Source organism: Chiloscyllium plagiosum, chromosome 2 (assembly GCF_004010195.1).
Source record: "Chiloscyllium plagiosum isolate BGI_BamShark_2017 chromosome 2, ASM401019v2, whole genome shotgun sequence".
Lineage (NCBI taxonomy): Eukaryota > Metazoa > Chordata > Chondrichthyes > Orectolobiformes > Hemiscylliidae > Chiloscyllium > Chiloscyllium plagiosum.
The window spans coordinates 65,343,027-65,366,288 of record NC_057711.1 but is presented as its reverse complement, the minus strand read 5'-3'; the positions used below and the strand labels follow the sequence as shown (position 1 = coordinate 65,366,288).

Below are 23,262 nucleotides of genomic sequence, written 5' to 3'. Positions count from 1 at the left end.
GCTACAATAGGGCAGAAAGAGCCCGCAAGAAAGAAGAGTGGCAAGGTGGCCTTCTGCAACCCCCACTCGGCAAATACTGACACCTTGGTGGGAACATTAGCCTTAGACGGTGTGGGAGCACAATCTGGTGGGCATTTCATTGCAATAGCTCAGTTACTGGCTGAGGGAGAAATGCCCCAGGCTGCTGGCACTCATAGGACTCCCAGAGACCAATCACTGTGCCCCAGGTTGTAATGGCAATCAGGAACATTGTCCACATGCCCAGGGAGGGACAGGAGCAGCAAACAGGGATGTGGGAGACAGTGGTCCTCATTGCCCAGAAGCTGCAGCAGTGCAGTGAGTCATGCAACTGTCTGTCTGACACTATGGACAGGTTGGCACCTGCCATGTAGAGGCAGGCTCAGTGCCCTCAGGGTCTGCTAAAGAGGACACACACACAACTGCACGCCATCCCTCCAGCCATTATTCCTCAAAACTGATGGCATAATGACAGCGAACCTGGCAAGCTCTCCTGGAGCCCTTTCCTCACAAGGAGACGGTGCAGTCCCAGGAGGTACCCAGCAGGAGGAGGAATCACATGCAGCCCACCCAGAAGCCTCTTCTCAGGATGCTCTAGAGGTACCACACCCCTCCTCCATCTCAGACCTGCCTGTCCTTTCTGAACCCTGGAAGGTGAAGCTGAGGGGAAGGTCACTTGCCTTTGGTAAGAAGACAGCATGCCTGGGCTGTACAAACACAAACAGCCCCAGGGTCAGCTGACCAAACCTCTAGCAGTAGTGGGCTTCGCAGCCCGGCAGACTGCACCATTCCAGCTGTGCAACCAGGAATTGTACCAAGATGTGGCGGGAGGGAGAGAAAGAAAGAGTGGTGCAGGTGACATTGCATTGTGCATGAATTTTCATTTTTGTACACATTTCACCATTTTGCCTCCACATCTGTTGTTTGAGTCTATCTGTGACCCCAAATGCAATTGTGCCAGCATGATACCAATTTCATGGCCACACAGTATGTACCGTGGATCAATGTCTGTACAGAGGGCCAATGCATCATCTGGAAGCAAGAGAAACAAGTTGTATGCAGGAACAAAACACAAACAGAACACTGAACAGCACAATGGGTTCTCTGAACCATTGTCCCTCAATCTACAACATCCCATTATTTTCCCTATCTCCTGGGTCCAAAAGTGTTGGTGTGAACACAGTTGGTGAACACTGACTAGGACAGGGAGGTACACAGCAAACAGGAGACTATGCATTAGCTTGGCCAGGGATTGGGGACTCCACATATCTATGTCTTGTACAGTGCATGGAATATTACTTCCCTTTAGAGCTCTGCACCTCAGTGGGTCTTGTGAACCATCCCTCACAGGGACAGAGGCTACCCCACCCACTCCAAGACCTGTCACAGCTATTTTCTTTCCAACTTTATGCCTTTGATTTCCAGAATGACAGAAGGTAATGGTGAGTGCTTTTCATCCTGTGGCTTCCAACCTTTCCCCTTTGTGTTGGTAACACCCTAAATATCCCAATCCCTTTCCTGGTAGCTCTTTCCGTGAGTCGCATAGGCTTCATACCCCACAGGTTCCTACCCAATCCATGTACATGAACCTGCATCTGCCCAGCTTTTCCTTCTAGCCCGTGGCATATGAGGTAGCTGTGCTAGCTGGGGTTTGTCCACCCCTTGAAGCCAGGATGCTCCTGGCTGTAGATAAACACAATTCTCACACGACCCCTTCCCCTTCCATGCTTTACCACACCCCCCTTACAATTATCATTGTCCCACTTTCAAAACTGCCAAAACCATGCACCACCCCCAGCTTCACCCCACCAACCCAAGCCTGCAGACTCCAATACCAAGAAAATAGGTTCCCGACTCTCCTTGCCATAACAGATGGACTTGGTGGCCTCTCCATGGTCAAATTCCCCTGGATACTGCATGGCCACATGGATTCACAGCCACTGGGAAACCCCATGTTGCGACACACAGACCACTGAGGTCATTAACAGCAGTAAAGAAAATACTGGAAATGTTGAACATGACCCGTCCCCCAACCCAGGACAACCCTGATTGGTCACTGCACATCTCTCCAACTGCATTGCCAGTATCCTTCCCTAGACTGATTGCTACAGTGCTCCAGGACTGACCATGACCCACTCCCTTAAAAACTGAGGGCCAAGCACCCAGGCTGAAAATATCCTAACTGTGACCAGGCTCACACACTAACATCAGAGATTGCCTTTCACTTACTATGCCACGACCCCATCACTGACAGCTTCTTCCATTGGAACTCAGTGAGGACTATTCCCCTCAGACTTTGAGACATGGCTACCTGCTTGACAGTGCGTGCACTGTATTTGCTACATAAGCTGCTGGCTCACATTGCAGGCCTGAGATTGTCAATGCCATAGAGTAAAATATCTAGTCCCTTGCCTGAGGACAGCTGACCAGCAAGGCAAGCCACCTGGTTGTTGGACTGCACTAATTGGTAAGGCAAGGCAAGGATATTGTAAGCATGCAGCCAGGCACTAGGTAAGTGAGTGCTAAGAGAACAAGTAGACAGTCTGGAACTGCAGTCTGGTGCAGTCCGTGAGCTGGGTGTCTGCTGTGTACACAAAGTGCTCTTGCAGTAGCCTTTCAATGCTAGCTGTTGGTGTACCCTGGAATACAAGTCTGCATTTCTTAAATGCTCTTCAAATGAATTGAAGAGATTCCATGGTAACTGTGAGGTAAATGTTGCATGCCAATGCCCTGGGACGATGAGTGTACAGATTGTAATGATGTCAGCCAATTGAGCTAATGGAATGAGTTCCCTGCTTGAGGCTGTTAATCTGGTCCAATTAGGGAGCCCTGGCTGACAGATAAAAAGAGGAGTGTCTCACTCATGAGAGCTGGATCTGAGGAAGCCAGACCAGTGTCAAGTACTAAACATTTATAAAGAAAGGAGATTTTGGTGATGGGATACCGGTGTTTGTGGAATTATTTCTATGATATTAGAAAGGCAATGTGATATTGAACATCTTGAAAAGGTAATAACATCAATGGCAGAACAATGGCAATAATGAAAAAGAGGGGTATCAGAGACACTGACACCCTACTGCCCAACTCTGTATCAGATGGTTGCAGTGGATTTATCCACCTTTATGTATTTAAGAAGCCCAGCACCTCCTTCTCTGTAATATGGACATTTTTTTCAAGATACCATTGGTTCCCCTGGTTCAATATCTTTCGTATCCTTCTCCACTGTAAACATTGATTCAAAATACTCATTTAGTATCTCCCCCATCTCCCGAGGTTCCTCAAATAGGTTGCCTTGCTGATCTTTATGGGCCCCTATTCTCTTCCAAGTTACTCTTTTGCCCTTCATATACCTGTAGAATCCCTTTGGATTCTCCTTCACCCTATTTGCCAAAGCTATCTCATATCCCTTTTTTGCCTGCCTGATTTCCCTCTTAAGTATACTCCTACTGCCTTTATATTCTCCTTGGGATTCACTCGATCTCTGCTTTTTACACCTGACATATGCTTCCTTCTTTCTCTTGACAAAACCTCAATTTCTCTCATCATCCAGCATTCCCTGCACCTACCAGCCTTTCCTTTTGCAATAATAGGGACATACTGTCTCTGGACCCTTGTTATCTGATTTTTGAAGGCTTCCCATATTCTGCCATCCTTTTACCTGCAAACATCTATTCCCAATCATCTTTTGAAATTTCTTACCTAATAACATCAAAATTGCTATAGCATCTATTTTTAGGAGGGTGTTGAGGTACAGTACCTTTAAGAGAGTTGAAAAGCTAGCAAGGATTTTGATGCACAGAGAGTCTGGAACAACGTCACAAAGTAACATTTGACCAAAACAGCTACAAGTAGCTGGATTGCCATGAGACAATAACATTCAAAGTCAGCCAATCAGTTTAAATTATGCCCCAAGATACCAAACTCACATTTGAATTGAATGTTTTGATGATATTGAAACCAATGAAATGATCTGATGTATTACTATCAGGCAGAGAAAGTGAGGACTGCAGATGCTGGAGATCAGAGCTGAAAATGTGTTGCTGGAAAAGCGCAGCAGGTCAGGCAGCATCCAAGGAACAGGAGAATTGACGTTTCTGGCATAAGCCCTTCTTCAGGAAGGGCCCGAAACGTCGATTCTCTTGTTCCTTGGATGCTGCCTGACCTGCAGCGCTTTTCCAGCAACACATTTTCAGCTATTACTATCAGGCATTTTGAACAGCTACCCAGAGCAGCAAAAGAGCAGACAGCACCAACAAGATTGCTTGCAAAAAGATCTGCTCTCTGAAGGTACCGTTATCTATCAAAGCCCTGTGAAACAGAATCCCCAAGAAGAAGAAAAGAAGATAGGAATACAGTGAAGAACCAAAAGCTGCCTGGTTTTGAAATAAGAAGGTTTTTTTGAAAATCTTTATTGGGGTTTTTTTTTTTAAATCGGACCAGTATTGTAGAGGGGCAGGTAAAAGATAGGTTTAAGAGAAAGGAGTTGTAAATAGTTGTTAGTTAATAATCCCTGTTAGATGTAAAGAATAACATTGTTAATTTTTACTTTAAATAGTGACTTTTGGGATAGCTCTATGCCTCACAAATTTTAACTGATTACAGCATGGGGCGAATCTTTTCTGTGTTGCTGGTTTAAATTGGGGGGGGGATTTACCCTATGTCATAACATTATACCCTGGAACATTAAGCTGCCAGTCCTGTCCATCCCTCAGCCATGTCTGTAATCACTATGATATCCCAATCCCATGTCACCAACCACACCCTGGATGCATCTGCCTTACCTGTTGGACATCTTGCATTGAAATAAATGCAAGAAGTTAGGTCTGGTTTGGACACAGATACAGCCCCATTGGCAGGGCAGTGCCCAGAGTACCAGCATTTCTGATACTCAATCTTTTTATATGTCAGCCAGGGCTCCCTGATTGGACCAGATTAATAACCCCCCCAATAAAGAAAATCAGTTTCTATAAGGTCCAGATGGCCGATCTTGTCACAATCACTACAAGCAGCACTGACTTCCATGCTGAGAATTCTTGACAGCCAACTTGTTCAACATGTTTGGTAAAATAGGAAGCTGAATATTAATGAGGCAAGGTGCAGTGTTAAATAAGGTATTTAGCAGGCTATAATCCCTCTCGATTGGCAACGTGTCACTGCCTGGCAAGAAACTCACTGTGTCACTCAGCAAAAGCATTACCGATGTTCCCAATGTCAAGGTAAGCCTCACCAGAATTCTCACCCGATTGTGCCACAAATCTCACCAAAGCTCTTGTCACTCTGACCCCTTCAAGATTCACCCGTTATTCTTGATGTGTCCTTTTCAAACCACACATATGCGCAAACTGTCCTACAAGTACAAAATTCTCCTCAGTAAGTCTCAGCCAGCTGAGCTAAATGAGATTGAAATCAAATTATTAGCATCAATTGACTTGATGTTCAGCTGTTAGAGTAATACTTACTAACAGATGCACAATTTTGTATCACAGACATTTATCTGTCCATATGCTTTGTAGTTGCATACATTATTATTTGCAGTTAAGTGTCTGCTGGTGATTAGTCAAAGGTGATCAATAGCAGCCCAATTTAATAAACAAAGTCAATGGAGTCAGTAGACCCTGTGTATTTGAAGTGATGGGATGTGATGAGGCCTAGTAAAGCTCAATCATTTTAAGTGCACAGAGATCATTGGTAAACAGATTTCTCATTCATGAAACTGGCCTTGTATTGATCAATATTGATTGGTTATTGCTGACTAGAGTTTTAATCACTGATAATAATTAATAAAAATTCAGATCAGAATAAATTTAAGCCCCCTTGATAATCTGTGATTGTCAGGTTATGTTATTTTTGTGTTTTATTTTATATTGCTTTTGGTTTAGTTCTTTCTTTCATTTTATTGTTGATATTTTTCAAAGGTCACCATCACTTTCACCACACAATGCACATATTTTCTAAAAAAAGCAAAATGAGAATGTGACCTCCTCCTGAGCATCTGGCAATGCCATGTTTTACCCAGATATTAGAAGGGCATTCAATGCTTGAATCAACTATTGATTTCTTTCTGCTATCCAGTGGGAAAGCATCTGATCTCTGTGCAATGCCTCCTCTCAAGCAGACAACCTAAGGTCTGGGACTTTACAATGTGGGATACACAAAATCCACCATTCCACCACTGCATCTAGCAAATGCACACAGGCACATTTGTAAATATTTAAAATTCAATCTTTAATCTTTTACGAAATGCACTTGGCTGTCCTTTTGATGCAGCAATGAAAATGTTAAAAGAGGGCTATTGTCAGGGATCGGGACCTCAAAGAACTCTGCCTTGATCAACGTTACATTTCATTTTAAAAGAATGAATGATATGATTAAAGTAACCTAGAAAGTCCATGAAAAATACTAAGAAAGCTGAGGAAGGATGAGCAAATCAATTCCTTGCAGCAAGAGATGTGAGAGCATGAATAAGTGGTCAGTAAATCTATTGACTTTCTCGACCTGCTGTGTTTTTCCAGCACCACTCTAATCTTGACTTTCTCATTACCCTGTCCTGAAAACAAGATCTTCTGCATTCTTCCTACACCTTTCATCACTCCCTCAACTCTGAATTAAAGAAAGTTCAAACTGTTTAACCACCTTCAATATGATACATTGACAGTGTAGATGAGACTTGAGACTAAAATGTCAAATATGTTAAAGGCATTAATTTCTAAAACATTATTGTCCTCTAACAATTTCTCACCTAAGTGAAAAATCCATAGGTTTTTTTTAACTGGAAGGCTTACTAACTATGTGTACAAGGTACCTCCTTAAAGGCCTCAGCAGTGTCATACCTCAAGTGATATCTGTTAGTCATAATCAGGTATACTACTGATAATTTTCCAAGGCTGTCTACATTCAGGAATTGTGCTTTTGGTTTGGAATATTGCAAAGGCCTCTCCATTATGCAGAAGGGAGATATTTAGTTATTACAGAGTTAATAGCGGAAATTATTTCATGGAGGGTGCCCAATACAGATTCACCAAAATGTCAATGTGGTTTACATTTATTTATGATGACTACTTGAAATACTTACCTTGAAGTTAAACTGTTGAGGAGAGTTTCCAACATCATATTGCTTTTATCATAAAGACTGACTATTTCCATGTCCACACAGTTGTCCATATCCACCCCTGCCCCAGTTAATTTGCTGTTAAAACCTTACATTTGTGTCTGTCATGTCTCTAGACTATTCCAAAGCTCTCTCCTGCTTTTCATTCTCTGTAAACATGACAGCATCCACCATTCTGCTGCCCTTACTCATATTATATCACATTTATCCATCACCAATATGTTTACTGATTTGCTTTGGTTTCTAGTGCAGCAACACCTTGGTTTGAAAATTTCTTCATTTTTCGTCTTAGTTTTTTAAACCTTGAATGTCCTCATTTGTCGTTATAATCTCCCCTGCAAACTTTCAAAGATTCCCTCCATTTCTTTAATTCTGGACTCGAGCATTTCTAACTTTCAATGCACGAAAATTAGAGGCTGTGCCTTCAGCTGAGCTCACTAAATCTGAATCTGATTTTTCTCTATCTCGATCTGCTTTATTTCACTTTTTAAAACCTGCTTTTGTTCATCCTGTGTTAACATTTCCTTAAGCTGCTTAATGTTAAATTTAGTTTCATAATGCTCCTGTAAATCATTGTGGGATACGTTCTGACATTAAAGTTGCTATATAAATACAAAATGTTCTTTAAAATAGTAAGAGAGTAATAGGTTAGGAATAGAACAATTATTTTTGACAATAAATTTTATTTCCCCAGTTCCTATTCTTTCAGAAATGCCAGCATTTTGTTCTTCCCAAAATATTACTCTTCAACGCTACTTGCCCTGTTATTCTGGCTCATTATTGGCAATCTCCCTGATATTAATTTTTCAGATTTTCTCACATTTTACTGCCATTCCATCATCACATTTGTGTACTCTCCTTCAGTCTTATTGTCGCTGCTTCCCCACTGTGCTCAGCATTTTGATTTTCTACAGTCACTGCCCTTATTCACCCTGATCATCAATTGTGATAAAGGGCCTCTTGGTTTCTCACTAAAAAAATGTGATCCCAGTGGTTTAAAAAGTTGATTCCTAGTGTCACTTCCTTGTTGATGAATCTAAAATTTAATGCACTTACACAGGATGGCCTCCATATCTGCAGAATTGTTTTCCGCGGTTTCAGTTACCCACAGTTTAGCACAGTTGGAACATATTATAGGGAACGTTCCAGAAGTAGGGACCAGGAGGATGCCGGGAAGGTACATTCTCCATTTAAATGAACGGGTTTGCTCCTATCCGTGGTTTCGGGCTTCCACAGTAGGCCCTGGAACCTGAGGAAGGGCTTATGCCCGAAACGTCGATTCTCCTGTTCCTTTAATGCTGCCTGACCTGCTGCGCTTTTCCAGCAACACATTTTCAGCTCTGATCTCCAGCATCTGCAGACCTCACTTTCTCCTGGAACATATCCTCCATGGGTACGGGGTGGGGGTGGGGGTGGAGACTACTGTATAGCGGGAAATTAAAAATTACAAGGAGGACAAGATTCAAATAGATATCTCTTATAAATAAATAAAACTTATAAATAAGCATAAAGGCAAAACAAAATTACTGCACCTTTCTGTAGATAGCCAGATTTCCCTGGTTCACAAGGCCTCATTTTGGATTTCTATGGAGCCTTCAAAACTGGGAACCATGGTCAGATAGTGAATGAATTATGTGGGAGTTGAAATTTGATTTTCCAACAGTGGGTTGAGATGCAAAGATTAAGGAAATGATTTGTTTGTGGTGGGAGGGCCTCATGCTGAGCTTATATTTGTAATACATTTGCTTTCCATGATCTCTTTAGTGCATCATTTTTATTTACATCCAACTTTCAAGTTGAAGTCAGCGATGCAAGAGAATCTTTTGCCATCTGGATCACATATATTTAAAGGTAACATCTTTATGCAGTTGTGTTTAAATTCAGAGGTTTTCCGTTGGTGAACTCTACTGCACAGCAAAGCGGAACCAAAGAACAGCATCTTTGCATGAAGGCTCAGGACTGATAAGAGTAATCAGGAGTTGAAGATAAGAATGGAGAGGGATTGGAACTCAGATGCTAGGGCCTAGTGTCCTAGATGTGGTGATACCTTGATAAATGTGATTGTTACAAATGAGGATGGTGAATTGAATGAGGAATCTCATTAATAGTGTTCATGTAATCAACATTTGGGGTTCTGAGAATCACATTGAAGGCACTGCATGGTGGAGGGAACTGTCAATATCACAAAGAAACTCTGAATTTGTCATGATGAGATATTCAAAGGATCTCGGAGGGCTGGGAACAGGAGCAGCCATCCTTGAGACCATATCTAGAGGATTGTGTACACTATTGGCCTCCTTGATAAAGGAAGGGAATAAAGTGGTTGGAATCTTTTCAGAAAACGTTTACTAGATTAATAGCTGGAATTGTGAGGAAAGTTTGGAGGAAATAGGCTTGTAACTTTGAGTTTTTAAGAGTAAAAGGTAACTAGGTTGAAGCCTCGATTGAGAGGTCTGGTCAGGTGGATGTAGAAGGGATGCTTCCTCTTCCAGGGGATTCTAGAACTAGAGGGCACCATTTGAAAATCATGAGTCACCCGTTTAAAACACAGGTGAAGAGAAGCTTCTTTTTGTCAAATATAAGATTGAATAACTCGTCTTTAAGGGCAATGGAAGCAGTCCTTTGAATATGTTATGGTAGATTGGTGAATAGTTTCTTGATAAACAAGGAGCTGAAAAGTTCCCAGGGTAGGTGGGAATGTGGGAATCAGTTAATCAGATCAGCCATGATTTACCTGAATGGCAGGATATGCTGGAGGGGCCGAGTGGCCTATGTTTATAAGTTCAGAACTACATTTGGCCAAAAACAGTAAAGTTGCAGACGAGAGGGCTTAAGATTGAAGTGAGCACCTTGATAGGTGGAGATGGATAGGCAGAGATGGTGCAAGTAATGACAGGGAGATGGCCTACTCTAGGCAACTGAGATACAGGAAATTCAAGGTTATGTTGGGTGAGTCAAGAGTACTAGGGTAAATATAACATTAGCCAGGAGGAAAGTGGAAGGTACCTGTTCTCATCTCATTGCCTGCCTCTTAACATAGTGCAATTCCTACAATACCCATCGGCTTTATTCACCTGTTACACACCCTACTTAGAAGCAGGAGGAGAAGATGTAAAGAAGGAGAACTCATTCCATCCAATAACAGAGACCCAATAAAAAAAAGCAAGGAACTCCAAAGGGACAGTCTGGTCCAGATGCAGCCATCCAGGGAAGGCATCAGTGAAGATGATGCTGGTAATCAATGGCCTAGAGGAATTCTGCAGTATGCACTACAGAGCGAAGCATAGTTATAGTTATAGTCTCCTGTATATTGCACAACCTGAGTAAACAACATATACACATGTTGCAACAGGATGAGTGCAAGGAAGATCATCCTCCTCAGATGAGGATTGATTGTCCGAACATGAGGAAGAAGTCATGCATAAAAGTAATCTCTTATCAGGAGCAAGGGCCTTGAAACAATCTGTGCAGAATATCAGGGCCAACCTCAATGATGTAGCAACTCTCTCACCATTGTCAGAATTCCATTGTCTTTCTGGGATGCAAATCTAGCCCTGCTGACCTCCCTTATATAGAAACCTTTAAATCTGTGTCCTCTATAAACTAGAATACAATGGTAATAGGAGCTTTATCACTCGAGTCATGCTATCAAGGACATCTTTGATGCACTTGGACATACACGTTGCACCATGATCAGTCATTCTGATCCAGCTCAAACTTTAAAGTCTTTCAAATGCAAATCCACCTGTCTGACTATACTCATTGAAAGGAATGTGAGCCAGTTTCCTTTTGAGTGCAAGTTAGATGTCATATTACTATATTGGAATAACTACAACATTACATAGACTGAGCAAAGGTGGAAACTCTTATGAACATTCAACAATCATTGCACAGAAAGAGAACACACACTCTTCAACAATAATGGTTACATCCCTGTCTCATCAGGAAGTCTCAAATTGACCCAATCGCAAGACACACCAATAACTTTAGTTCTCATCCTCTGAAAGTCCCCAGAAGGTTTGAATAATTACAAATTACTTCATTAAAGATAAAATACACTGTGGGTCAATATACAAGTGGTAAATGTGTGTAAAATTGTCTGTGCCACAGTTTTTTCTGACAGTCACTGTGCCTCGGTGTGACCCTGATATCAGTTGCTGAGGCAGTCTGCTAACTGTGTTGCCCATTACCTTGAAGAGCCTATGGTAGGTGGCCTGAGATTTCTAAGTCCTTGCAGGCTCCCACCTACTCAAAGTCAGCTGCACTGATACAGGGGCATCCTCCTCAGACATGCCTGCTGAAGTGGTTAGCATCAATGGTGGACAGATAGGGATTGTAACTTGTGGCTGTCCTGAGAGAAGACACAGGGTAGCTGGAAAGCAGCTCTCCATCATCTCAGTGTGCAAAGTTCCTCCCTGTCTTCACCCTCTAACTCACTCCCCCTGGACTTGATATCACTATCACCATCACCATATCGCCATCCAACTTACCTTAAATACAGATCTTCCTTCTGCTGCAGCTGGTCCAAATGTACAACTGATGAACTGAAAAGATATGTGGTCAACTTTTAATTTGATCTGGAGTAGAAAAAGGGATTGCAATCCAGATCCTCAACAGTCAAGCCTCCAAGTCCTCAATTGACTGTCTAAATGCAATCTTCCCTTCTGCTGTGAACACAAAAATGAAGATAGATTAAAAATAAAGATAGACATTGGGAGATAGGCTGTCAGTATAGTGACTAATTGTTCTGTGTTTGTTTCTGTAGGTTTGTTCACAATTAACACTCATTGTACTCAATTGGTTAAGCCTGGGTGCTGAATTAGAGAAAAATAAAGCTGTAGAAAAAGCTACAAGTCAAATCTGAAGTATAACTAGACATTTTAAAACACTGTGAAAAATGTTGCATGTGTAGAGACTTGTATAATCTCTGCATAGCTCCGATATATAAAATACATAGGACAGTCAGGACTGATTTCTGCTCCTAATTCATAATTTGTTGGACAGATTCTGGTTGTCAGAAAATGCAAAAGAATGGTTAGGTGTTCATGTCTCTAGTGATAATATTAAATAATCATATTTAACAGCTTTTCTTCCACTGAAATTTGTTTTTGCATGCAGCACACTGAAAAAGTTTACCAAGTTTTTTTTTGTTTCTGGAATGAAGGTGTTGCTGGCAAGGTAACATTTACTGCTCATCCCTAATTGCTAGTTAAGAGTCAACGACATTGCTGTATGGATTGGAATCACATTTAGGCCAGACAAGAATGGCAGATTTCCTTCCCAGGAAGAACTTAGTGAATGAGAAAGGATTTTTAATAAGAATGATTACATGGTCACCATTAGACCAGCTTTAAATTCCCAATTCTTTTGTTGACTTCAAATTTCACCATCTATCATACTGGGATTTGAACCTGTTACACCAAAACATTAGCCTGGGGTCCTGGCTAGCTCAGTGACATTACTACAATGCTACCCCTGAAAATATGTCATACAGAAGATATTCTGTGATCATGCTGATCAATTACCATCAGAATGACTCTATTCAGTCGAGGAAATAGTAATGCGGGACAGTAACAGGATTGGAGATTCTCAGATTGAAGAACATTGCAATAGATAATGTGACAGCTGCTGAGGTTTATAATTAGTTGATGTGAAGCTTGAACCTGATATTTAATGACACTTCAACCATTAGAAAAGATTTAGTGACCATAATCTGGAACAAAATTAATTTTCACATGACTAAACATGGGGGCTAATTAATTATAACAGATATATTATAGGCAAATCATGGCTGACAAATTTGATAGAATTCTTCAATGAAATAACAGAGGGTTGATTAAGGTAATGCAGTTGAGCGTGTGCATACGCACTTTAAAACACTTTTTGATAAATTGCACATAATAGATTTGTTCATAAAATTGAAGATCATAGGTTTAAAGGAGCAGTGACAGCATTAATACAAAGCTAGCTAAGAGACAGGAAGCAGAGCAATGTTAAATGATTGCTTTCCAGATGGTGTCCCCTGGGGGTCAGTATTTGAACCACTAATCTTTTCAATTTATATTAATGAGCTGGACACAGTTATGAAGGTCTTAGTTTCAAAATTTGCAGATGACACAAAATCTGAAAATATAATGAACATTGAAAAGTATAGTAGCCGATTTCAGGCGATCAAAGACGAACTGTTGAAGGGGGCAGAGATGTGAGGCTGCAACTTTGGGAGCCCACTGTAGTGACAGGGTGGTGGGTGGACAGGGGGAATTGTGTGGGAGGTAATGTGGCAGGCTCCCAAGGGTTTCCAACAGTGGCAAAATGAAGTGATTAAGTCATTGGGTGGAAAAGTACCAAAATAGGAAACGCGCCAGTAAATGTGGGAAGTATATTGATATGCTTAATTGCCTGCTAGTACATAATTTAATTGCTATTTGACTTATTTATTCCAACTCTTTGACTTAGTGATACTCATGTGTTGCTTGTGGCCTTTAGTCAAAGGTCACTCCGTCAAAGGTCACTACTGTGGCTTGACTAACTTGTGAGACTACTTCCAGGTCCCAGGTGACTGAATCACAAAACCTGGAGAGGTCTTGGGAGATGTTTCAGTGTAAAACCATAGTGTGCTGACAGTCAGAATCACAGCCTCAGAGAATTGTTTCAGCACACAACTCGGCCATTCAATACATTGTGTCTGCACTGGCTCCCCACAGGAAAGCTTCTCCCAGGCCCACTCTCCCACCTTCTCTATATAGCCTTGAAAATCCTCTTTTTGGATAACAATCCAATTTCTTCATGAATGTCTCAACTGAACCTGCCTTCATTACAATTCTTACATCTGTGTCTTCTTGCTCTTGCAATCAGAATGGATATTCCCACGTTATTTTCTCCAGAGACCTTATGATTTTGAATACCTTTATCAAATCACTCTTTAACCTTCTCTTCTCCCAAGGAAAACAATCCTAACCTCTCCAATTTATCGATCTAGCTGAAGTTCCTCATCCTGGTAGACTCTTGTGAATCTTTTTTTGCACTCAATCTAACACCTTCACATCTGTACCAAAGGCATGGTGCCCAGAACTGGATACAAAATTCAAGTTGAGGCACAATGAGTGTTCTATACAGATTTAGCCTCTTAATTGTTTTAGTTCTATACACCTACTAGTAAACCCAGGGATGCTGAAGCCAATAGAAATAGCTCTACAAACCAGTCCTACCACCTTCAATGACGTATGTATATATTTACCAATGTCTCTCTGATGGGGCAACCAATTTAGAATTAGACCCTTTGTTTTCTTTCAATTCTCCAATTCTTCCAAACAAATTGAATCGTTCTACATTTCTCTTAAATGAATTTCACCAGTGACATCCCCGCCCATTCCTTCAACCTGTCAACATCTTTTTTGAGTACTTACATCATTAAGTTTTGTATTTTTTTGTAAATTTTAAAATTGTGTCTCATACACCAACTTCTAAGTTGTCAGTATGCAGCAAGAAGAGAAAAGGTCTTAATACCAACCAATAGGGACCACCACCCCTCCATAATCCCTCTCTCGTCCAAAGAACTTCCTTATCTCTACTGTCTGTTTTCTGTCTTTTAAGGCAATTTGGAATCCAAATTGATACTTTGAGGAGGTGGTGACATAATGTTATTTTAACTGGATTAGTTAAAAAAGAGATTTCGATAATATTTTGTGGACACAAATTTGAATGTCAGCAGGACATTCAGTGGAATTTGAATTTTAAAACTCTGGAATTAAAAATCTAATGACCATGAAATCTATGTTGTAAATATCCATCTCATTCACTAATGCCTTTAAGGAACAAAATCTGCCATTTTTGCCCTGACTTATCAACAGGTGATACCAAATTCACGGTAATGTGGTTGGTTCTTAAATACTTCCTAAAATTGTCTAGAAGCCATTTGGTAGTATCAAACAGCTAAAAAGCCTCAAAAAAGAAACAAAACTAAATGGACCACATGACATTGAACAACACACTGGAAACTCAGCCCTATCAACATTGCAAAATCCTCTTGATTAACATCTGGGGGCTAGTGCCAAAACTGAGAGAGCTGTCTCACAGACTAGTTAGACTAATCATACTCTCAGAATTATACCATGCAGGTAACATCCCAGCCAAACTCACAATAATCCCTGGTTATATCCTGTCACATCAACAGGATAAGAACACCAGATGTGGTGATGCAGTGGTTGGGTGATATTTGCCTGGAAACCATCAAAGTTTACTCCAGACCCCATGAAGTCTCATTGCATCATGTCAAATGCAGGCAAGGAAACCTCCTGCTTACCATGAATGACTCTGCCCCTCATCACATGATGAATCAATACTCCTCCATGTTGAACACCATTTGGAGGAAGCACTGAGGGTGGCAAGGCCAATTACGCCCTGATCTACTCTTGATTTTCAGTAAAATGCTGGAAGGCATCACAAACTGTGCTATCACACAACATTCCCTCAGCAATAACCTTCTTGCTGACACCTTGTTTGGGGTCCACCAGGAATATTCAACTCCTGCCTTATTACAGCTCTGATTCAAAAGTGAACAAAAGAAGCTGAATTCTGGAGGTGAGGTGAGGTTGACAGCTCTCGACATTAATGCCAATTTTGACCAAATATTCAAAGCCTGCCAAAGGCTACAACTGTTTTGGCAATTTTTGCATATTGGTGTGCTGCCAATATCCATTGTTGACACATTCTGATCGTGGACTGAAAGCTTGGATTGGAGACAGGACTTTCCTGGAGAAGGCTGTATATCGCCTCAGTATTTCTTGTGCCGGTCACAAGGTCTATGTTGTCGCACGTATTAAATGTCAAGTTTATGCTTGGTACTACCTACAAGGCTGGTGAGAATTGATCAGTAGAAACTTCAAAAGGAACTTGGATGCCTACTTCGAAACAACATACTTGCATTACTATGGGGATAGATTAAGGAAGTGAGCTTAATCAGATAGCTATTTCAAAAAGCTGACACAAACACAAATGGCCTCCTTCTGTACCATATGATCCCAGTTTTAAAATCATTGAATTTAGACTATTTTTCTCCATACAAGTAACCTGATTGGGAAGCATTCTTAGTCTCTACAAGTGGCAGTTCCAAGAGAGTAACAGATTATCCCTATGATTCTCAGTGACAGCTTATATCCTCTGTGTATAATAACAGTAGATAGTGAAGGTACTCCCATCTGCTTTAGCGAGTTTTTAAAGGCCAAACTATTAAGAATTGTTTTAAATCAATTTAGTGTGTCAGAAACTTCACACGTCAAGTTGTGAAAGTGCAGAATATGTAAAACTATAAAAGTCAAAGTTGTCAGCAATTCCTTCTGAAACATTTTGTATGTACAGCTCTCCAAAGTAAGGAATAATTGTCAATTTTTCTGTTTAACAATAGCACATTAGATTGCCATAGGATTAAACAAAAGGAAAATAATTTCTTTGCCCATAAGATTGTAACATAATATTAGTTCTACAAAAACTAGAAGAAATCCAGAAATGGCAAGTGGAATATAAATTATTAACTGATCGACGTGGCCTTTTAGCTGACGAATGACAAAGGCCAGAATAGATTGTGAATTGCTGAATACATTTGCAAATATTTTTAATTGTGAATTTTGTCTATATATAGCATGCTACTTTAAACATTTCATTCCTCGTAGTCTAAACTATCATTCTAGGTCAAAGAAAACCTTCCGAAGAGATGGACGAATTGAAATTGCTGGTAGTGGGAATGCATATTAGACAATACGCAATATGAATTTTGCTTGATGTCAATGTACACCACAACTGCTATCTCATCCCCTTTGCAGTGTTCAACTATTCTGTGTTTGATCACGACAATTTGTTTGCAAGTAGTGTTTGATTTATTAAGCCTGGGTATGGACACAGGGAAAAGTAAACACGCTGTAGAAGGAGTTAGAAGCCAGAGCCGAAGCATGCAGTAGGCATTTGAAAGTGTTGGAAGTAAAACCTATTCCACAAATAACAACTAGTATCACCTCTACATTTCTCTGTGATATATAAAATATACAACAAATGCAACAAGGATGATGGAAAAAAGTTAAATTTACCGATTTCTTGTCTTTTTCTTTCTTCACCAGAAGGTCCACCCATGCCAAGGGGTGGATGGATTGCTCCATTTAAGACCTACTTTCTAGCTACATGATTAGATTAGATTCCCTACAATGTGGAAACAGGCTCTTCGGCCCAACCAGTCCACACCGACTCTCCAAAGTGTAACCCACCCAGACTCATTTCCCCTCTGACTAATGCACCAAACACTACGGGCAATTTAGCATGGCCAATTCACCTGACTTGGAGATCTTTGGACTGTGAGAGGAAACCAGAGCACCCAGAGGAAACCCACGCAGACATGGGGAGAATGTGCAAACTCCACACAGACAGTCGCCTGAGGCTGGAATCAATACTAGGACCCTGGTGCTGTGCGGCAGCAGTGCTAACCACTGAGCCACTGTACCGTCCTAAATGGATGGACAGTCTGGATGTATCAGTGAATCTACAAGAAGAAGGTAGTTAATTTATATTATCTTGGTGCAAAAGGCTAGTAAATGTTCCAACAATAAGTATTTGAGCTATAGGGAGAGGTTGAATAGGCTGGGGCTGTTTTCCCTGGAGCATTGGAGGCTGAGGAGTGACCTTATATAGAGGTTTATAAGATCATGAGAGGCATGGATAGGATAAATAGACAAAGTCTTTTCCCCAGGGTGGGGGAGTCAAGAACTAGAGGGCATAGGTTTAGGGTGAGAGGGGAAAGATATGAAAGAGACCTAAGGGGCAACTTTTTAATGCAGAGAGTGGTACATGTACGGAATGAGCTACCAGAGGAAGTGGTGGAGGCAAGTACAATTACAACATTTAAAAGACATCTGGATGGGTATATGAATCAGAAGGGTTTGGATGGATATGGGTCAGGTACTGGAAGTGGGACTAGATTGGGTGGGATATCTGGTAGGCATGGATGAGTTGGACCGAAGGGTCTGTTTCTGTGCTATACATCTCTATGACTATTATTCACAGAAGAAGTCTACATTTGTTACAGTGGTATGTGCTCCCAAAAAGTGCTTTGGACCAGCAAATAAAATAATGATCACATGATGAATTTTTTGTCATTTATGGCAGGAGATTAGTGAGCCCATTAAACAAGATATAGACTGCAGTGGTTAAGCAGGCATCTCACCACTACCTTTCCAAGGGTAAACAAGGATGGACAATGAATATTGGCCTAGCCAGAAATACCCACATCCCATGACTGAAGGGAAAAAACAAGATTCCGGCTATTAGCTTCTACATGTGAATTTAATACATTAATCAAGGAATTAACTTAAAACCAATTAATTGAAACAACATCAATTCCATCAATTTGTGAATGTTTTCCCAAGAACAACCTTGTAAAAATCCATCATCCTGACAGGCAAAATTGATCGGCCATTTTTGATTTGAAGAGGATACACAAAGCCTTGGGACTTGGTGTTGGAGACCCAGCTTTCCCAACTAGTTCAAGTGCAAGGGTCATGGACAAAGAAATCTCAGCAGTCTCATCAACACATGCCCATTCCAACACAAGCACCTTCAAACCTTGCCTCAGTCAGAACAGTGCTCATTTGTTCACAACATAATGTCCAGCTGGTGCTGGATGCAAGTTGTGCTTAAGATAGAATCATTTGGTAAAACTGTGCAGGTTATCAAAGAAGAGGGCTTCATCAGTTTGTCATTTGGAGTACCATTACATGGTAAAGTTCTGAGTCATTGTAAAGACATTTCGGTGTCATTTCTTATCAATGTTGAGGCAAGAGTATCTATATTGTGCAAAAAAAACCCATTAGTATTTTACCCACCTTTTGCACATTTCAGACTTACGATGATTCAATTATTCCAGTTTTGGGATGAATCAAAGTTCAAATATACTGCAAAATGCCTCTGCCGGGTTCATATTCTGTGTAACTAATTGCAGAAGCCTTATGGCTTTTTAATAGGCTTGGCTTCAAGCCTGAAAATCCTAACAAAGCACACAAAGAAGTGATCAGTGGCCAAATTCATTTCCTGCTTACCAAATTTGGGAAGATCAAGGGGTATGGTATGCTCCTCATATAACACATCAATTCCACCAGTTTCACAAAATTTGAAGCAGTTGTGGGTTGCAGTACTTGTCAACATATCACAGGCACTGAAACAACTAGAAGCACATGGTATCATTGAGGGAATCAACTCATCACTGGGGATATTGAATTTGATCTTTGCAGATGTAAAAATGGTTAATGGAACCTATCCATGAATGTTTAGGTAGTCAACAAAGCTATCATTAGTCTCGCAGGGAAAAGACAATAGAATTCAGCTTTTGTTACTCATTGAGGTGTTGCAGTAATGCAGAACACCAAATGGACTAAGTTCAGACCTAACACATTCCAGAGGATCTCTTCTTCAATCTTGTCATACTTTGAGAGAATGCTCAATCCATTTGATGATGTTGTTGATTATGAGAGTGACAAAGCTGAACACAATCAATAGTTATCAGCACTGTTTATTTGACTTGTGCAACACAATCCTATACTCAACAAGGTTAAATGAACATTTGCAATATTCATCATTGACTTTCTACAATACAGAGTGACAATAGTGGGAGTAAAGCCAACAATGTCATAGCCATTCAAGCATTTCCAGCTCTCTCAGACATGTAAGAGTTGGCATTTTTTCTTGATAATAACAACTTTTATTACAAATTTGTTTCTATGTACACAGAAACTATGGAGACTCTGGAAAAGTTACTGCACAGCAATGTATAATTGGATTGACACACAGCAAACAGTATTTGAAGCATTAAAGGAGAAGATCGCATTTCTGCCAGTTCCCAAGTATTTCAACTTACATATAGGAATATATGTCACAACAGAGGTATCAGGAAATGCTATTTTAAATGTACTCTCACTACACACTGAATGAAGCGAATGACCGATCACTTAAGCATCATGTCCATTGTAGGAAACTGACACAGATGCTTTATGGGAAAGTGGAAGTTCCAGCCTACATCTAGGCTTGTGAATATTTCACATATATGTGTATGTTCAATCGCAGCGTCAATCACCATGTGCTGACTATAATGTTCACCACAACAAGAGGTGGTCATCAATCTCTATGAATTTACAGATGGTCAGATCATCTTCACCCATAGAGCTTAGAGGTTGAGCACCTGTAGATTAATGCAAATGAGTATCTCACTTGCTCAACTATACTATCAGCACATAAAGTGTTATAAATAATTCAATTACTTGGAACATTGAAGAATAAGTGATGGTGATTTTAGAGTCAACAGCAAATCTAGCGCATGCAAGAAATTAAAGGCAGAATCAACATCAAAGTACTACAGAAATGAAACTAATGCTTGAAAACTAAGTGACCTCATGAAATAGTGAAAAAAATTAGTCCCACACTGCAGAATGTGCAATGAACTTGCATTGTTTACCGATAATTATATTACACACAGAACTTGAGTGGCTATCCTGAGAGTACTACAGCAACATACATTGCATCTTGGCCATGAAGACCATCCAGGTTTTATTGAAATGAAACTGTGATCACATGAAGCAGTCCGATGATCAGTGGCATGGAAACAATGATTTATTAGAAATGGTGTAGTTTCTTCACTGAGGGAAAAATTACAAAACTGTTTCCCTCACGTTTACAACTGAGACTTGGTCAACAAAACTATTGCAAAAACTGCAAGTAGATATTTTTTAGAGAAATGCAAATAACCCTGAGAAATCAATCTTTTTTTAATGTTGTTTATGATCTACATGGTAAATAGTCAGAAATCTTGGCAATAAATTCCATAACCATCACTTCAGTCATTGACATTCCAAACACATTGGTTTACAAAAGGAAGTTTGCTGGATAACATTACTAGACAAAACGAACTGCAGTTTGATTCTAGGCAGTTCACAGAGTTTCTAGTAAGCAATGAAATTCACCACAATCTGACATTGCAATAAGGAGCTTAACTAGAGGAGCAATACATTCTGGAGCACAGGTCTTCAGTACTACTGCTGGAATGTTGTCAGGGCCCATAGACTTTGCATTATCCAGTGTCTCCATCCATTTCTTAATACCATGTGGAGTGAATTTATTTGACTGAAGACTTGGGTCAGTAATGTTGGGGACCATTAGAGGAGGCTGAGATGGATCATCCACTGAGGATCGCTGCAAACGCTTTAACCTTATCTTTTGCATTTAATTTTAATCTGATTTGATTTATAGTAGTCACATTTACCCAAGTACAGTGAAAAGGTTTGTTTTGTGAACAGTACACGCAGATCATAGCAAACAAGGACATACAGATCAAAGGGTGCTTAGACAGAGCAAGGCATACAGATCACGGCAGCACATGTGATATACAAAGCAAGATCAACATTAGATCTGTAACTAAAGTGGTCCATTCAGAAGTCTAATAACAGCAGGGAAGAAGCTGTTCTTGAATCTGTTGGTGTGTGTGTTCAAGCTTCTGTCTCTTCTGACAGCAGAAGATTACTAGGCTGGGACAGGTCTTTGATGATGTTGGCAGCCTTTCCATGGCAACAAGAAGTATAAATGGAGTCCATGGATGGGAGGTTGGCTTCAATGATGGCCTGGGCAGCACACACAACTTTCTGTAGTTCCTTTCAGTCCTGGGCAGAGCAGTTGCCATACCAGGTCACTACGCACCTGAATTGAATGCTTTCTGTGATGCTTCTATAAATGTTAGTGAGGGTCCTAATAGACATGCGAAATTTTCTGAGCCGCCTGAGGAAGAAGAGGCGTGGCTGTGCCTTCTTGACCATCGCATTTATGTGGGAAGTCCTGGATACATTGTCAGTTATCGTCACTTTTAGGAACTTGACGTTCTTGACCCTTTTCATCTCAGCTCCGTTGATGTAGATGGGAGCGTGTCCTCCTCCTTTCTACCTGAAGTCAATGATCAGTTCTTATGTTTCTTTGAGAGAGAGATTGTTGTCATTGCACCACAGTACTTACCACTGTATTTACATCCTGTATTCTGACTTATCCTTGTTTGATATCCGTCCTACCACAATGGTGTAACAGCAAACTTGTAGATGGAGTTAATACTGAATTTGGCCACACAGTCGTAGGTGTACACAGAGTACAGTAGGGGGCTGAGAATGCATCCTTGCGGGGTGCCAGTGTTAAGGATTATCATGGAGGAGCTGCTGTTGTCTGTCTTCACAGATTGCGGTCTGTGGGTCAGAAATCTGAGGATCTAGTTGCAAAGGGCAGAGCCGAGACCCGCACCTCAGAATTTACAGATTAATCTGGAAGGGATTAAGGTTTTGAAGGTGAACCTGTAGTCGAAGAGTAGTAGCCCATAGGTGACGTAGATGTCCTTGTTATCCAGATGTTCCAGGGATGTGTGCAGGGCTGGGGAAATAGCATCTGCTGTGGACCTGTTTTGACGGTCGGCAAATTGCAGAAGATCAAGACAGGCTGGGAGGTTAGAGTTGATGTGAGCCATGACCAGCCTCTCGAAGCATTTCATGATTATGGAAGTCACAGCCACTGGGCAGTAGTCATTAATCCACATTGCATGTGTTTTCTTAGGAACAGGGATGATGCTGATCTTTTTGAAATTAGGGACTTCAATTTTTATAGGTGCACCATCAAGAGCATTCCGTCTGGATGGTATGGCTTGGTATGGCAACTGTACCATTCAAGATCGGAGACGGTTACAGACAGTGGTGAATGTGGCCTGGACAATCACAAAGGCCAACCTCCCATCAATAGAATCCATCTAAAAGACCCGCTGTCAAGAAAAGGCTGCCAGCATTCTTAAAGATCCATCCCACCTTGGCAATGTTTTTCAACAACCTCTACCATCGGGGAGAAGGTACAGAAGCCTGAACACACGAACCAGCTGGTTTTGCAATAGTTTCTACCCTGCTGTTGTTCGAATACTATATACTACACAAACTCTTAACATTTGCCTGTACCTGTGTTTTTGTTTTTGCCACTGTTTACCTATTATTTACTATCTATGCTACTTAACTATGTGATCTGCCAGTATTACTTGCAAGACTAAGCTTTTCACTGTGCCTTAGTGCACGTGACAATAAATTCAATTCAAT

General features: G+C 40.8%; 1 long non-coding RNA gene across 3 annotated transcripts in view; it reads right to left on the bottom strand.

Annotated features, from left to right (window-relative positions):
- Positions 1-23,262, bottom strand: part of LOC122560605 — a 160,801-nt gene that overhangs the window by 45,272 nt on the left and 92,267 nt on the right. For all 3 annotated transcript variants that reach the window (XR_006314775.1, XR_006314777.1, XR_006314776.1), the window contains exon 2: positions 11,617-11,793. This is a non-coding gene — a long non-coding RNA (uncharacterized LOC122560605). The remainder of the gene's footprint in view (positions 1-11,616; positions 11,794-23,262) is intronic.